The sequence below is a fragment of the Tenrec ecaudatus genome, chromosome 7, assembly GCF_050624435.1.
Source record: "Tenrec ecaudatus isolate mTenEca1 chromosome 7, mTenEca1.hap1, whole genome shotgun sequence".
Lineage (NCBI taxonomy): Eukaryota > Metazoa > Chordata > Mammalia > Afrosoricida > Tenrecidae > Tenrec > Tenrec ecaudatus.
The window spans coordinates 98,130,570-98,148,348 of NC_134536.1; the positions used below are offsets into that span (position 1 = coordinate 98,130,570).

Consider the following 17,779-nt stretch of genomic DNA (forward strand, 5'->3'; position numbering starts at 1 on the left):
GGTCACTCAGCATAATTAGTTTCACGCGGAACTCCAGCACAACTCCTCATCTGTCCATGTGCGGTTTAGGTAACACTGCACTGCCCCCATCCTTCGTCTGATCTTATCAGTAGTTTCTCCAAGGGCCACTAGAGGAAACATATGTGATCTTGAACACCTGGAAAGGTGATCAACACGTCAACTCCATTTTGTAGATGGAGGTGCTCATACAGTAACCCTCTCACGGGACTGAATGGTTCAAATTCTCCCAGGGCAACAACGTCCTGTACTAAACACATACTCTTCTGGACCCCAAGAGAAACATCAGCATTCCATGCACACAAGTTGCACTTCCCTTGCCGGAAAGACTTCTCCCTATTTTCCACGAATTGCAATTGTACTCCTGCTTCAAGAATTAAGAAATTATCTCTCCTCCTTCCTTCCGTCTTCCAGCACAACCTCGCTCAGGACTGGGTGCCCCTCCCTCTGCATGGCCAAGATACACTTTTAACTTCACACAGCATTCGTTTCTTTCTGCTTGGTTTGACCTGGACTTTGCTGATCAATCTTAATCTCTCCTTTGAGCTCTGGTAGGGAACCATGTCCTACCCATCCCTATGCTATATAGAGAATTAGTAAATAGTTGCTGACTGAACACATCAGGAGTGAATTCCTCATCCATCCAAATGGTTCAACATCTGTATGTTAAGTTAGACCCTGCAAATTCATCTCTATAGAATTTCTAATGTATTATGATCAGAGACTTCAAATCCCCTAAAACAAACATACTGTATATACTCGTGGATAAACCATATTTTCAGCACATGTTAATGCAGTTGTGTGGTAAAATTAGGTGCCTCCGCTGATATTCAGGTCAGCTCATACTAGAGTGTATGCGGTATATGGTAGTAGAAGCAAAACTCTTGAGGACTACCTTAGTATAGCCCATAAATCCAGGATAAACGGCACACATCTACTCCTGCAGGCCACTGGATTGCTCCAGCACTCCCCCTTCCTCACCCCTAGGGGGCTGCAGGAAGGCCCACTTTGGGAAACACTGACCTAGTTGATTCCAATTCATGGTAACCTCATGTGTGTTGGGGTAGAAATGTGATCCATAAGGCTTTCGATGGCTAATTTTTCTGCAAATTGATTTTCAGGCCTGTCTCCCATAGCACCTCAGGATGGGCTCAAATGTCCAAATTCTTAGCCAGCAACAGAGTACCTTAACTATTTGTGCCACCCAAAGCTCACAGCCATAGTCAATTCAGATTTACAGTGACTCTATAGGGCAGGGTAGAACTGTGCCTGTAGATTTCCAAGGCTTCAACTCTTTTATTTTATTTTTTGGGGCTTCAAGTCTTTACAGGTATAGAAAGTTTCATTTTTCCCCTAAGGAGTGGCTGGTGGTTTTGAACTGCTGACCTTGCAGTTAGCAATTCAATGTGTCACACTACGCCACTACCCAGAACTTTTAATTGATAAACTCTCTGACTCAGCCCTTCCTCATATAAGATTGAAGTAAGGAAGCACATATCCATGGATGTTTGTTGTAACACTGTAAGAGAAAAAAACTGACAACAATCTAAATGTCTATCAATAAAGTGGCTTTAAAAATAATACTATATCTGGACTATAGAAAGACATGCACCAATTAAAGATAATAGTTTCCAACATGTACAGTACAAGAAAATACATGCAAACGTAAATATCTGTACAAGTCTAATACTGTAAGTAATAGTGGAACACATGGAATTGTAAAAATTAGAGGGCGAGGGGGAGGGAAAAAAGGAAAATGAGCTGATTCCAGGAACCCAAGTGGAAGGTGAATTTTGGGAATGATGAGGGCAATGAATGTATAAGGGTGCTTTACTCAATTGATGTATGTATGGATTGTGATAAGAGTTGTATGAGCCCCAATAAAATGATTTATTTTTTTAAAAATCAGAGGGCGGCAGTGCTTACTTCCGGAGAGAGAAAGGCATCCAGCTGGTCATCTAAAGAAATGGCAACTCTATCTGTAGCGTTTTCACTTGTTTTTGGCTAAAGAATGTGTCATTTAAATTAAACACCATTTAAAATAGATTATTCAAAAGCAGGAGTTACTTAGGTATGACTATGAAGAGATAAAATTTTAAAAGAGGAAAAAACTTCCCTGATAACAGACCAAAATGTGGGATTGTCCTTTCTCAATGGTAAATGAGGAAAAAAATAAAGTGTCACTCTCCAATCATGCACTAACATACACGCTGAGAAATGATAATAGTTGATTACAAAAAATAAAATCTAGGCAAAAGTAGGATATTTTTCTAATTTGTAAATAAGGAAGGCTAAATTTAATTCTTAACAAATAATACATTAAAAAATGACAATACTTATTTCTAAGTTGTGGTATTATCAATTATTATTTTCTTTTATATAGTTTATATTTTCCAAACTTGTTACTTTGCCACCCACTTTTTAGATTTGTGTTTTAAGTAAAAATTTATATGGCAAATTGGATTCTTACTTAAAAATTTCTATAAAAATTGTTCAATGACATTTGGTTACAAATTTTTTAATCATTTTATTGGGGCTCGAACAACTCTTATCACAATCCATACATATATCCATTGTGTCAAGCACATTTGTACATTTGTTGCCATCATCATTCTCAAAACTTTTGCCTTCTACTTGGGCCCTTGGTATAAGCTCATTTTCCTCTCCCTTCCAGCCCCCCCCTCCCTCATGAACCCTTGATAATTTATAAATTATTATTATTTTGTCATGTCTTACACTGTCTGATGTCTCCCTTCACCCACAACATTAGTTACAATTTAAAGTGTTATATTTAAAGTAACTTTTATCAAGAAAAGCCCTAAATTTTAACTGATGCAATAAGCACATATATGTGTCCAAGTGTAACTATCTTTCTTACATAGTGAGATTATTAACTCTAAGGCCAGAAAGAAAAATAGTTCACAAAACTGCATGATAGAGGGTTGAAAACATAAACCAGAACATACACAAACTTGTTAAATACAGCTTTTAAATTTTTCAAAGGGATTTATTTCACTCTAGAGGTTGATGATAGAAACTGTGCTTGGCTCCTAATGGAAGGGCGGGAGGCCGGAGTCCCCCACGGTTCCCCACAGGCAGAGGACCAACAGTACACTCTGAAAGCCCTGAGGAACCCAGGGCTACCATGCCACACAGGCAGCTGTCAGAACCAGAGTCCTCAACAAAACTCGGGCAAAGAAGCACAGCTTAAATAGGATTGTCACACGGAGAAATGATCTCTGCCACGTGTCCTATGCCACATCTTTCCAAATTATTAATGAAAGAGTTCTACATTGTCTCCGCTGTTTCACCTTTTTTTTACTCTTCATTACCATCGCTGATAGTATTCTGTGCCTGCATTAGTCTAGGTGCTCACAAGTATCTTCAGTTAAACCCCGTGTATCCCAACCGCTCCACCCCAATATAGTTTATGTGGATGGGATGATCTAGGTATTGTATTTGCATAAAACAATTCTGTTTAAATGCAGGCAGTATGGTCACAGCCCAAAGTTATAATGAAATGCTTCACAATTATTCACTGAAAATTAGCATTTATTGAGCATCTATTACAATGGGACAAGGTACTAGATCTTGAAGACAAAAGAATAAAATCACTAGCCAAACTGAGTTAAATCTACAGAAAGGGAAAGGCAATTACTTTATACATCAATACTTAAAGTGTTGGCATAAATTATTTATAGATGCATGGGGCTGGAAAAGAGACAGTAAAGGTCGGAGACTAGGATAAATTAAACTGAGAGTTAAAAGGTAAATAGCATGAATCTTAAAGTGGAGATATCAGGATTCAACCTACCTTGTAAATGATGTTAATTACTGTTATTGGAAATACTTCCATCAATTCCATTGAAAAGCCATTTTCCACTCCTTCATAGCACTACTGAATTTCTGATACAGACCATATTCCCTCAAACAAATGAATTATTCAACTTTGACTCAAAAACTCACTGCCAGCAATGGATTTTGACTTAGAGTTACTCTCCAGGGCAGGGTAGAAATACCGCTGTGGGTTTTTGAACCTGTAACTCTCAGGAGGGCGGAAAGCCTCCTCTCCCCCGAAGAGTACCTGGTGGTTTCAAACTGTTGACCTTGCAGCGAGCATGCCAACTCAGAACCACTACACTACCAAGACTCCTACATTTTGATAAGACCTCAAAATTATTCCTCAATAACGAAATTAGTGTTAAACGAACAGCAAGTGAATAGAGCAGAAGACTTGACTAGCTAACTGGAAAAGGAGAGGATCCTTTTACAGGTCACATACACCGTCCGACCTGTATTTGGGAATCAGCTCTCAGAATGTCAGCAGATCAAACAGCATAGCTCTCAAGCTAGGCGACTGAGCTTTGGCAATGCAGCCATCCACCTAGGGTGCTTTTATCCCCATATGCTACCCTCACATGAGCCAAGGTGGGCCTGCAACCTGAGAAGGTATATTTCCAGGCTGGACAGCTGCCACGGCATCTCATCCAAAGCATTCGGGGACGAGGCCAAGCCCGCGCTCAATGCCGAAGCTGAGGCAGCAGTACCTCTGTATGTGTTCTCAACCCAGAGGGGACCCGCGTGCTCCCTTTGGCGCCTGCTAATAGCCACAGAAGAATGTTCTTACCCTCGTTACCGTGCAGATGCTGCCTCTCTCCGTGCACCACCGCAAACACACATTCCAACTCCTGGGAGGAACAAGATCCTATTTATTGAAGAGAGCTCATGGCCTATGGGGATACAAGTGCAGTTCTGCAAAACAGCACCTTCTCTGCAATGTGGAGAAGACAACAGAAAAGTAATCTTGTAGACATCGAAGTAAAAATAATTCTCCATCTAAGGCATCTAGATTTTTCACAAAAATAGAAGATGGGATGGGAATTGAAAGCTAAGAGACTCCTTTTTTAAAAATAATGCTAATTTTTAAAATAATACTAAATTTTACAAAATCTATCATTCAATTAGGTATAAAATTTTAAACAGAAAATGTTTATATTACCTGTTAAATAAAATGCCTTATAAATTTATATTTGCTTTGGATTGCAAATTTATATGGGAGGGGGCGAGGAGAGGTTTTTAAGGTGGACTGGTGAGTCCACCAAGGTAATCTATAACCCATTCTGATATATTACCACCACCGTCCAAAAAACCCTCCAAATTCATGGCCATCGAGTTGCTTCTGACTCATGTTGACCCTATAGGACAAAACAGAACTACATCTTTGGCTTTCCAAGACTTTAAAGCAGTGGTTCTCAACCTTCCTAATGCTGTGACCCTTTAATACAGTTCCTCATGGTGTGGTGACCCCCAACCATAAAATTACTTTAGTTGCTACTTCATCACTGTCATTTTGCTACTGTTATGAATTGGGTGACCCCCAAAGGGGTTGCGACCCACAGGTTGAGAACCACTGCTTTAAATCTTTACAAGAGCAGAAAGCGCCATCTTTTCCTGTGGAATAGCTGTTAGATTTGAGCTGCCAACCTGTGGCTAACAACTCAATATATAATCCACTCTACAGAGTAAGCAGTCAAATAGTTGTAAATGAATAAACAAGCAAAACAAACTGATCTAAATGTCTCAGAATGCAGCTTAAGTGCAAACCTTTCTTTATAGTATCTTAAAAAAAAATGCCTAAACCACATTAGTCTTCTTTCCTCCAATTTAATCAATTCCAGTTTCTTAATATTTTCTCCCACTAAATGGTTTATGAAATATAAATGTGTGTAGATGAATTTGGTCACTGTTTTAATGATCACTATATCTACTAAAATCACCAATATATGTTGCCATTCAAGGCCCCAAAATTATCTCCATTCTATATAACTTCAGGAAATGAACTCATGCCTACCTGACATGAAAAAAGAGAAAACAATAAGGAAAAAAAAAATCCTCAGCTCTCCTCCTCTCCAACTGAAGAAGCATCTGCTAACTTCTGTACCCATGACTGATGTGAGCCAACTTTTGTCGAGGCTGGTTTACTGTGCTATTGATCCTCTACTCCCAACTCTTCCAGAATCAGAATGTAGTATCGTATTTCTATGCTGGTGTTAGTCTTTTCCTCTATTAATGGGATCAGTAAAACAATGATTCCTAATGTAAAATGCTTCCTTTATAGTCACAGCAAAAATAGTCTTCAAAGAGGAGAATTTTTTTAACTGGATTATGGAGAAAGCATATGAAAATTGGGCAATTTACATTAAAATTGTTTAATTAGCTCAATCTTTAAGTATGTGAATGATCAGGAATAAAAATGTGTGTATCTGTGTACGTATATGTATTTATATGTGTAGATGCACATATAGATAGGTTACAGAGACGGAGCAATTTAAGTTAGGCAAAAAGAATCTTCCTAAGTGAGAAACTGAAGACAGAACAAGGCTACAGAAACTTCATCTACAGAGCTCCTTAAGATAAGGATTAGAAAAAGAGAGCGAGAGAGAGAGAGAAGGATAAAACAATGAGTAACCTGTTTTGTGTGGTGTAGATATGGTCTGCCAGGAAACAGAGCTGATTCAACTAGACTTGAACTTCTACTCTGCAAAATTTGTACTTAGTATGCCATTTTAAAAATTGTAAATAATTCCTAAGTATCCGCTATAATATCTGTTCTTGGTTACTCCTCCACAGGACACCACACATTTTAATACTTAATGTCTAAAACCTGAATTTATTTTAGTCATTGAGACTTTACTCATTATCTGACTGTAAGTTTTAATTTCATGATTTAACATAAAAGAAGAGATAACTGCACACTGGAATCAACTGGGGACTTATGAAATTATCTAACACTAAGTCACCACTCCAAGACCCAGGCTTTAAGAGGTCTATTCTATGGATCCGTCTTGGCTTGCTCTCCAGAAGATCAGCAGTTCAAAGTCCACCACCGGCTGCACAGGAAAGAAATGAGATTTTCTGCTCTCATGCAGATTTTCAACCTCAGAAAATCAAAAGGGCAGGTCTGCACTGCCTTATGAATTGAAATGGACTCAGTGGCAGTGAAAAGCCAGAAGCTCTGGCCTAGACATTGTGAGAAGTACACTATATTTGTATTAATTTGTGCCAGACATTAATAAATGAAAATTCTGTCACCTTTATGTTAATACAGAAATATTTGGAAAGTGATCCCAAATATTCATTTATATTGTAGAGAGGAATAATGAGAAAAATTAACATTGTTTTATAAAATTATGTAAACTTCAATATCCCAGTTCTATTTTAGCTAGCTAATTTTCAGTCCTTACATTTTATTTACACAGAGATTCAGATTTGGAGGCCCAAAAAACCCACTGTAATTTTGATAACGAATAGACTGACTCGTCTGCCATATTGTGTTGTCTGGGGTGTTGCTGTGCTTCTGGAGCTATGTCATTAGCAATTCAAATACCAGTAAGGTCATCAATGGTGGGTGGGTGTCAGCAGAGTTCTCAGACCAAGGCAGACTAAGAGGAAGGACCCAGTGATCTACTTGTAGCTTGAAAGAAAAGAAACTGTCCAGTAGAAACTTACTAATGGCAGCAGGTCACTACTTGATCGAGTGCTCATGATGGAAGGCACTCAAAACAGCACCAAGGGAGGTTTGGCTCCACAAAGTGCAGTCGTCTTTAATGATGTGGAGAGAACAAGGTTCTCAGGACTTACATTTATTGACAAGGCAAGATTCAAAAACAGTTGCAAACACCCACTACTAATCTCAACAACTACTATTATGTACAGGGTAGGATTCCAGGAAAATCAGAAGTCATCATAAATAAAATGGAACATAAAGAAAAATATCCTAGGCATTGGTAAAGTGAAATAAAAGAGTATTGGTCATTCTGAATTGGAAAATCATCTGAGCAACGATGCCAGAATAACCAATTAAAGAGGACCTATGTCCTACTCATTGTCAGAAGGAACAGTTCAAGAGCTGTCCTGAAGTCTTACCACTGTAAGTGACAGGATCATACCCACATGCATACGAGGAAAGCCACTGAAAAGAACAGTTAGTCAATTTTATGCAGATGCCACTAGCGCCAAAGATGGAGAAAATGAAGATTTTTACAAATATCTGCAATCTGAATTTGATCAAGATTCACTGTAATTACTGGTGATGGGAATGCCAAAGCAGGAAACAAAGGATTGTTAGTAGGAAATTTAACTGTGGTGCCAAGAATTACACAAGAAATGACATGATAAGATTTTGCATGACCAATGGCTAATTCACTGTAAATACAATACAAACAGCTACTATACATGTGGGCCTCACAAGACGAAAGTACCTGAAAGCACTTGAATAAAACTGATTGCATCTGTATTAACAGACAATGGGGAAGCTTAATTACCATCAGGACATGGTCAGATTCCAACCATCAAGAGCTCATAATTGAGTTCAAGTTCAAGCTAAAGAAAATTAAAACAAGTCCTGAAGAGCCAAAGCACAATCTTGAATACATAGCACCTAAATTGACCCAGACTACCTCAAGAACAGGTTTGACACAGTGGTTACTAATGACCAAAGAATCAGATGAGTTATGCGATGACATCAAGGACACCTTACATGAAGGGAAAAAAAGGTTATTAAAAGAGGGAAAATGACTAAAACACAAAATAGATGTCAGAAGAAACCCTGAAACTTACTCTTGAGCATAGAGGGACTAAAGTCAAAGGGGAAAAAATGATGATGTAAAAGTGTTGAATAGATTTCAAAGGGCAGTTCAAGACAAAATATAATAATACCCAAAGAGCTGTTGTAATTAAAACACACACACACACACACACACACACACAGGATTTTTTAAGTTTAAAGAACTGAAGAAAAAAACCAAGTCTTGAGGTTAATTATTGGGGTATTCTGTGGACCAAATATTGAACAGCAGAGGAGAGATCAAAAGATCCGAAAAGGAACTGTGTTGTCCAAATTAGGCTTCGCTATTCCCTAGGTTCTACTATCCATTTCAGTGGCTACACAGATCCAGACAAAATGTACAATTAAAAATTTATTAACAGAAGTTGTAATGACAGTGAGAAATGCCCAGTATAGTTGTTTATCAGCACGTTACAAAGTCTTTTCAAGTCTGCTAATAGATGCTCAAAGGGGCATAAGCACTGTACTGGAAGCCTCAACCCAAAGGGACTCGGCTCAAGCGCCATAGATCAGCAAACCCAGTTCCCTGTATCTAGGGCCCAGAGGCATCCTACTCCAGCAAGCCTCAGCCCACTTCACTTCCTGAGTCAGCACGCCCAGCCTTCCCAATTAAATGCCCAGTGGCATCCTACTCCACCAGCCAGCCTCCTACACAAAAGCACTCAACTTGCTCTGTAGGTTGTTCCATGCTCTGACTGCTGGTTCTGCTGCTGCTCCTCTGATGTTGTAGCCATGCTCTAGATCCAGAAGGTTCATGGCACCAGGGATTTCTGGTCCAGAAGGCATGCTTCTGTCCTGTCTCTTGTTGGTAATAAGACCCTTCCTTCTACTTCTCAGAGGTCTCATTTTATATTCAGCAGGATGACATCCTAGGGAATCCTGTTTACAATTACAAGTGAATCCGATCAGGATATTTACCCACTTCCTTCCCACAACGGTGCAGGGATAGGTGCTTAGGTGGGAGTTTAGAGACTTTGGCTAGAATAGGCACTTTTAATAATTCACTTCGCCAGCAGGAATACACGCAGTCTCTACATCAAAAAGAATGTGTCAACATCCAATCATTTCAGGAGATAGTATATGATTCAGAGCTGATGGTATTAAATGAAGAAGTCCAAACTGCACTGAAGGCATTGGCAGAACACAGGCCCTAAGAATTCAAGGGTGCTGTGATGTTTTAACAAGTAGCTATAATACTAGACACACGTTATGTCAAGATATTTGGAAGACAGCTATTTGGCCAACCAACAGAAGAAACCCCTATTTCTGCTCATTACAAAGAAAGGGAGTCTAACTTAGTGACAAAATTAATATCACACACAAGTAAAATTCTGCTGACTATAAGGCAACATGGTTGCAGCAGTTCAAAGGGGAACTACCAGAAAATCCAGCTGGGCTTGCCAGAGGATAATGGAATGAGAGAGAACACGATGACAGGTGGGTCTTGACTAAAAGCAGGCAATACCAGAAAGAAATTTAGCCCTTTCTTACTGACAATGGAAAGGATTTTGATTGTGTGGATCACAAATGACAGTTAACATTACATTGAATGGGAATTACAGAACACTTCATTATGCTCATGAGGAACCTGTACACAGCCCAACAAGCAATAATTCACACAGGACAAGACGATGCTGTGTGGTTTAAAATCAAGTAACATACACATAAGTGTTGTATCCTTGCACTATACTTATTCAATCAATATGCTGTACAAGCACTCCAAAACTATAATCCAGACTATATAAAAATGAACAGAGGTTCCTAATTTGAGGAAAACTCATTAACAACCTGGAATATGCAGATAATATCTCCTTGTTTACTGAAAGTCAACAGGACTTGAATCAGTGAAAATCAAAAGACTACATCCTTCAGTATAGAATACACCTCAACATAAAGAAAACAGAAAACAACTGGGTCAGTCAGCAACATCATGACAAAGGGGAAAAGTATTGACAGTGTCAGAGATTTCATTTTAGACGTTGGATCTACAATCAGAAGTCATGGAAACAGCAATAAAGAAATTAAGTGATATATTTGGCAAATTTACAACAAACAGCCTCTTTCAAGTGTGAAAAAGCAAAGATGTCATTTGAAGACTAAGATGCACTTTGAACAGCCCGTTGTCTTTTTTGTTTGTTTTCCATTGTATTTTCAAACACCTCATTTGTATTTAAAAGCTGGACAATAAATATTGTGGCAGTTACATAATTTCCTGTCAGCTTGAGCGAAGGAGTTGGGAGTAAAGCTTGTCAATCAGGTCACAGCCAATGAGGCCTCTGTGTGGGCATGACCTTCTGAGGATTCTGGGAACTCCATCTTCCTCCCTGGAGGCTCGACACAGTCTCTCTGTTTCACATTCCTGTTGACAAGCCACATGGAGGCATCCTGATGAAGCCAGAGCCCTGGAGCTGGAAGAGCAATGTGGAGACCCACACCAGGGCTGAGATGCTTCCACTGCCACTGGACCTAAAAATCTTTCCACCCACTGGTCTGTGATCTTCCTGCATTTGGCATCATTGCATGGCTGCATGAGTCTAAAGAGGAATTTATGAACTGTATCAGACATATGGGCTAATATTGGACTTAAAAAATAGACTTGATCTGGACTAGGCCGGAATGTTTTCTCGATATAAAATTGCTCTCTTATATAAAGCTCTTTCTTATACCTATATGAATGTCAATGAATTGTTTCTCTAGTCTACCCGGACTAACATAAATATAGAATCCAAAAGAAGAAGCAATGCCTTCAAATCACAGTTTTGGCAAATAATATTAAATGTACTGTGAACTGCCAAAGGAACAAACAGGGCTGCCACGGAAAAAGTGCCACCCAAATTCTGAGGCGGGAGAATGGCAAGGCTTTGCGTCATGTAGTTTGGCGTGTTAACTGGAGAGATGAGGCCCTGGGAAAGAGCACTGTGGTTGGTAAGTGGAGGGTCAGGGAAAAAGAAAGATCCTCAGGGAGTGGACTGACAGAGTTGATGGAACAATGGTCTCCAACCCAGGAAGGCTGATGAGGGCGGACGGCGCCAACGGGGCAGTCCTTTGTTGTGCTATACAGCGGGTAGCTGTGAGTCAGAGCGGCTCCACAGCACTAACAGCAGCAACTACACAGCACAACTGCCACATATTTCTGACTGGCATTGCAGCCTGACAGCTTCTTCCATAGAGCCTTTCACCATACATTTAGCCTGTGAGTTCTACATCGGCATTGCAATGGGTTATTAGAACCTGGAGATAAAATGAAGAATACTAGTGAAACCCACGTACACAGTTTGCATTAAAAACAAAACCAACAAAACCCTGTTTAAGCATGTCGCTCTGCTCATGTGGCTAGCAGCAGACAAGTTCTCTCAGTAATCCACTTGTCTTAGTCTCGTTATTGGGCTGCTAACCACAAGGTCAACAGCTGGAGACCTGCAGCAGCTCCACAGGAGAAAGATGAGGCTTTCTACTCTCACAGAGATTTTCAGCATTTACTGTCTCAGAAACCCACAGGGTCAGTTCTACTCTGTCCAAAGGGCTGTTATGAGCTAGAATAGTAGTGAGCTGGTAGGCTCATTGGGATGACTTAAAGGGCAAATCCAAACAGTGACTTCCTGGGGATCTACTTGGAAAGTTAAAGTCAAGGCAAAGAGGACATCATGGCAAGTGTGCTTCGAGACTCCGAAGGAGTAATTTTGACAGTTTTCTTGAAGGGCCCAGGGCAATCACAGGGGCTACGAAGAGTGTTACGAAGGTGGAAAGCTGCTTTCGTTCGGGGGAAAGGTGTACAAGGAGATGTTTTCCATTCAACTCACACCTGCTCACTCATTCTTTGAGGGTAGCGAAGGCTGTCCTACCTACAATAATTCTCTTGAGAAACCCTACCCCATTCACCTTCCAACTCTGATCTTGCCCCTTCAGACTTCAGTTCCCCAAACACAAGAAACGCCCAAGAGGAACGTGGTCTGGGTCCCTCGAGGACGCCGAGACTGCCGTTTAGAAGTGGTGCCCATCAAACACGGGATCTCCAGGGACAGCGAGAGAAGGAACCACCACCTCCGCAAGCCCACCGGCCCACACGGAAGATACGACCAGAAGCACTGTGAAGGAGCGTCAGGCAGGGCATGGGAAAATCCATTTTCCTCTCATTTCACTTTTCCACCAATGTTCTGAACCCTCGTGGATTCACATGTTTATATTTCTGTTTAATAAAGGCTTCCATGGTTTTGCAAAATCCTTTTTGACTTACCCTCCAATACAGGCTGTCCTCAGTTTACAACATGGTTCCTTTCCAACAACTTTTCTGTCAGTTAATTCTGACATAAAGCAGAATACCTCATTTTTTTCTAGTTATTATTATTATTACCTTTACAGATCAGGCCTTTGTCCTTTGCAGTTGAAAATATTACATCTAATAATGCTAACATCAGCAAACTATGCATTGTAACAACATATTACTAACAATAAGAGGCTAAAAAAGCCTAAATGTGGTTCATCATAACTTGAATACAGCATAAGCTGTGATGACATGCACCTATCCCAGTCAGCTGTGGTCAAGTCAACCACAGACTCGCGGTGACTTCATGAGTGCAGAATAAAACGCTGCCTGATGCTGTGTCATCCTCACAAGTCGTTGTCAATTGGATCACTGTAACCAGATTGTTTATTAGTCAATTTTTAAAAATAGATCACCAAGCCTTTCTTCCAAATCTGTCTTAGACTGTAAGCTTTGCAGAAACTTGTTTAATATCATAGCAACATGAAAGACTCCACTGGCCGACAGATGATTGTGCATGGGGGTGTATTTGCTAAGAATCAAACCCAGGTCTCCCACATGGCAGAAAAGAATTCTAATAAGCTAGCACTGCCCCCACATTGCAATTTGTTGTCTATAATCTCATTTTAGCAAACAGAGTGTTGCAAAATAATCATTTTTTAAAGGAACAGCAAAAATAAAGGTATCTCTAAGGTGAAGCAGAGGCAGATAGAAAACAAAGATATACAAGGCGGTGCCACCAAAAAACCCAGAATGGTGCTGGGCAGATTCTTGCTTGCATAGTATGCGTTTTTGCCAGTAGGAGTGCATCGAGCAACTCACTCTGAGCTAGTGCCCCAGTGGGAAGGTTCTCTCTGGTCACAGTGAATTTTTTCATAAAAGCAGTTTCGATTGAACTTCGTTTTGTGATGGCCAATTTAAAGACAAGAGTGTGCAGCTGTGAATTTTTGTTTCCTGTTCAGAAAAATGCCACAGAACCTGTCGTGATGTTGAACACAGCTTACAAGGACAGCACTAAGGGAAAAACTCAAGTGTATGAGTGGTTTTCTCGTTTCAGAAGAGGTGAAATGTCGATTGATGAAAAACATTCTGAACATCTGTCAACTTCCCAAACATAAGAAAATGTTGATTCCTAGTACATGTGGAGTTCACTCCACCAGGTCAAACTGTTAATTAAGCTTTCTCATTAGAGCAGTGGTTCACAACCCTTTAATACAGTTCCTCATGTTGTGGTGGTGACCCCCAGCCATAAAACTATTTTTGTTGCTACTTCATAACTGTCATTTTGATGCTGTTATGAATCAGGTGACCCTTGTGAAAGAGTTGTTCAACCCCCAAAGGGGTCACAACCCACAGGTTGATAACCACTACATTAAAGGTTCTGAAAAGATGTAGTAAGTGTCCAACAAAAAAGACCTGATTGTGGCAGATGGGGGACTGGTTTTGTACCACAAAACGCACCTGCCCACACAGCCATCTCAGTTCACCAGGTTTGAGAAAAAAACAGCATGCCTCTCTTGTCCCACGCACGTTACTCACCTGACCTCACTCCAAGTGACTTGTTTTTGTTCTGCGAATACAGAGGGAAGTGAAAGGACAGCGACTTAAGGGCACAGAAGAGGTGAAGAAAAACACGAGGGAGGGGCCATCCAAACAGATGAGTTTGAAAAAATGTTTCCGAGAATGGAATTGCAGATTTGTCAAATATATCAAGTGAATGGAGAGTACTTTGAAAGTGATAAATTTGTTTAATTAAAAAAATAATAATAATACATAGCTTTGAAAAATTGTTTCCAGTTTTGGGGGTAGCTCCTCATAGAAATGGATTTGGGGATCCAAACTTAATTCTGTTCCAATCTAAGAACAGTTAGTTCTTACGACATGGCCCTGCGGAATCCATGCCTTCCTGAAGGAAACACAGAAGACGATATGAGTGCAACAGCAAAGTCTGGTGGGAAATCAGATGGTGCCTGGCTATCAGAAAAAACAGTGTCTGGGATCTTAAAGGCTAGCTTTCAAACAAGCTGTCATCTAAGGGATAGGTTAACTACGCCCACATGGAAGAAGCACACCAACATGAGCGATCCAAAGATTGCAAATAATAGAATCCAAATCCAAAGGGGAGAAGGGCATTCGGGCTTAAATTGTGAACACCTGCTTTTCAGAAAACTGTGGATGACAGAGGAAGCCCAAAATGCATCTACACAGGGAACAAGCTTCCAGTGGTTTCCCCGTGAGCAGGGATGAGAGCAACAAGGCCATCACACACCAAGTACTGTAGTGACCATTATAGGAGATAAAAGTGAAAATCTGAAGAGGAAAAAAATAAAGGAAGAGCGAGTCTTACAAAGTAAAGACTAACGAGTAGAGGGGTAAAAGAGAAGGTAACACAGGCCAGAAACTGACATTTTCAAGGAAGAAAGAGGGGCAATGGAGACAACGTACACAGAAAGGTAGAAAGTACCTCAAGGTAACAAGGGAAGCCAAAATGAAGAAAAGAATTTCAATAAGAAAGGATTGCCAACATCATCAAATAATTCCAAAGAAGCTGATGACAAATGAAAATAAGTCAATGGATTTGGAAATGGAATCCGTGTCAGCACCGTAGGTGAGACAAAAATTATACCGCTGGCACACCAGCCTGTGAGATCACAAGGCGTCTAAGGGATTAGATAATCAGGCATCAGAGACCCCAAAAAAATTCATAGCATTGTGAATTAGGGGAAGTGTGGAGCGGGGACCCAGGGCCCATCTGTGGGAAATTGGACATACCCTTCTTGAAGGGTCGCGGAGAGGAGACAAGCCAGTCAGGGTATAGGGTAGCAATGATGAAACATACAACTTTCCTCTAGTTCCTAAATGCTTCCTCCTCCCCACTGTCATGAGCCCAATTCTAACTTACAAATCTGGCTGGACCTGAGGATGTACACTGGTACAGATAGCAACTGGAAACACAGGGAATCCAGGACAGATGAACCCCTCAGGACCAGTGGTGAGAGTAGCGATACCGGGAGGGTAGAGGGAAGGTGAGGGAGAAAGGAGGAACAGATTACAAGGATCTACATATAACCTCCTCCCTGGGGAACGGACAGCGGAGAGGTGGGTGAAGGGAGATGACAGATGTGTAAGATATGATAAAATAATAATAATTTATAAATTATCAAGGGCTCATGGGGGAAGAGGGAGCGGGGATGGAGGGGGAAAATGAGGAGCTGATACCAAGGGCTCAAGTGGAAAGCAAATGTTTTGAGAATGATGAGGGAAACAAATGTACAAAAGTGCTTCACACAATGGATAGATGGATGGATTGTGATGAGTTGCAAGAGCCCCCAATAAAATGATTTTTTTAATTATACTGCTGTGAATTAAAAAGTAAGCAGAGAATAAAATAGGAACAGCTAACACAGCCTTCTCTTTTACTGGTAAAGGAAAGAGAAATAAAGCAAGTAAATTCAAAAAGGGCGCTGTTTTCAGTTTTTGTTTATTATTGTGGAAGCCACACTTTTAAAAACTTAATTCAGGCTTATTTTGGATAAGTTGACTTAATTATATATACCTAATTATAAGTTTAAGAAACAATCTCTCTGCAAACAATTACCTATGGATGATGAAATGAGATGACATCTGGGATAAGATTCACAATTGTTGTTATTGTTGGCAGGGCCTCATCAAAGGAATAATAGTTAGAATGAAAAGAGCAACATAAGACAATTCTGAGTTGATAACTGTTTGACATGGGCTCACATGTTCTTGTCTCCTAACCTGAAGATGTTTAAAATATTTCACACCAAAAAAAAATTTTTTTTAAAGAAATTTCTCTAAAACAGTCTCTAAATCGTATGCTCTCCTAAATGCCAAGTTAATGATACTGATTTTAATCAGAGCATTTTTTAATCATTTTATTGGGAGCTCTTACAGTTCTTATTACAAGCCACTCATTAATTCTATAAAGCATATGTACAGATGTACTTACGCTGCCATCACTTTCTGAACATTTACTCTATTTGAGCTCTTGGTGTCAGCTCCTCTTTTTCCCTCCCTCTCCTAGAGCATTTTTAAAGAAAGTTATTATATATGGTGATGATCATACATGCTGGAATACCTCAATTATTCATCTGGTCCTGTAACTAACTGAATAAAAATTAAAACTGACTGCCGTTGAGCCTATTCTGACTCAAAGTGTTCCCTTAGGGCAAGTCAGAACTGCCCCTGTGGGCTTCCGAAGCTGTATAGCTTTCCAAGAGCAGTAAGCCTCACGTTGGCTGGTGGGCTTGAACTGCTGACCTTGTGACTACCAGCCCAACATTCCTAATCATCTGAATGGGTTAAATAAATACTCTCTCTTTCCCACATTTTCTTCATACACTGTACTTCAATCAAAACAATAGCATGCAACAAAAATTGAACACATCAGCAGATGAGAATCCAACTGCCGTCTATTAAGCCAGGCACTGAAGAGATTGACAAAAACAGCGCCTCCCTTCGCATTTTTTGTTTTGGAAAAGAGTTACATTTTATAAAATAGATGTTATTTTTATTAACATGTATTTATTCTTTTTAGATGGGTTAAATACTGAATTTCTAATACAGCAAATATCAATAGATATAGCACATGTAAAATAAAAATCATTATGGAGTCCTGAACATTTTAAGAATACAATGGCTTCCTGAGACTGTTTTTTTATTTGTTTGTTTGTTTGTTTGTTTGAAAGAACCACCATAGGGTTTTGTTTTGTTTTTAATAAATCATCTTATTGGGGGCTCTTACAGCCCTTTTAACAATCCATACATCAATTGTAGCAAGCACATTTGTATATATGTTGTCATCATCGTTTTCAAAAAATTTTCTTTCTATGTAAGCCCTTGGTATCAGC

The 17,779-nt window shown here is 39.9% G+C and overlaps 1 protein-coding gene across 2 annotated transcripts in view; it reads right to left on the reverse strand.

Moving 5' to 3' along the window:
* Positions 1 to 17,779, reverse strand: part of MYO6 (myosin VI) — a 172,449-nt gene that overhangs the window by 140,269 nt on the left and 14,401 nt on the right. The window contains exon 2 of one of the 2 annotated variants that reach the window (XM_075554868.1): positions 4,646 to 4,789. The exons of the other annotated variant lie outside the window; for it this stretch is intronic. The gene's annotated coding sequence lies outside the window, so the exon portion shown is untranslated. The remainder of the gene's footprint in view (positions 1 to 4,645; positions 4,790 to 17,779) is intronic. 2 annotated transcript variants of the gene reach the window in all.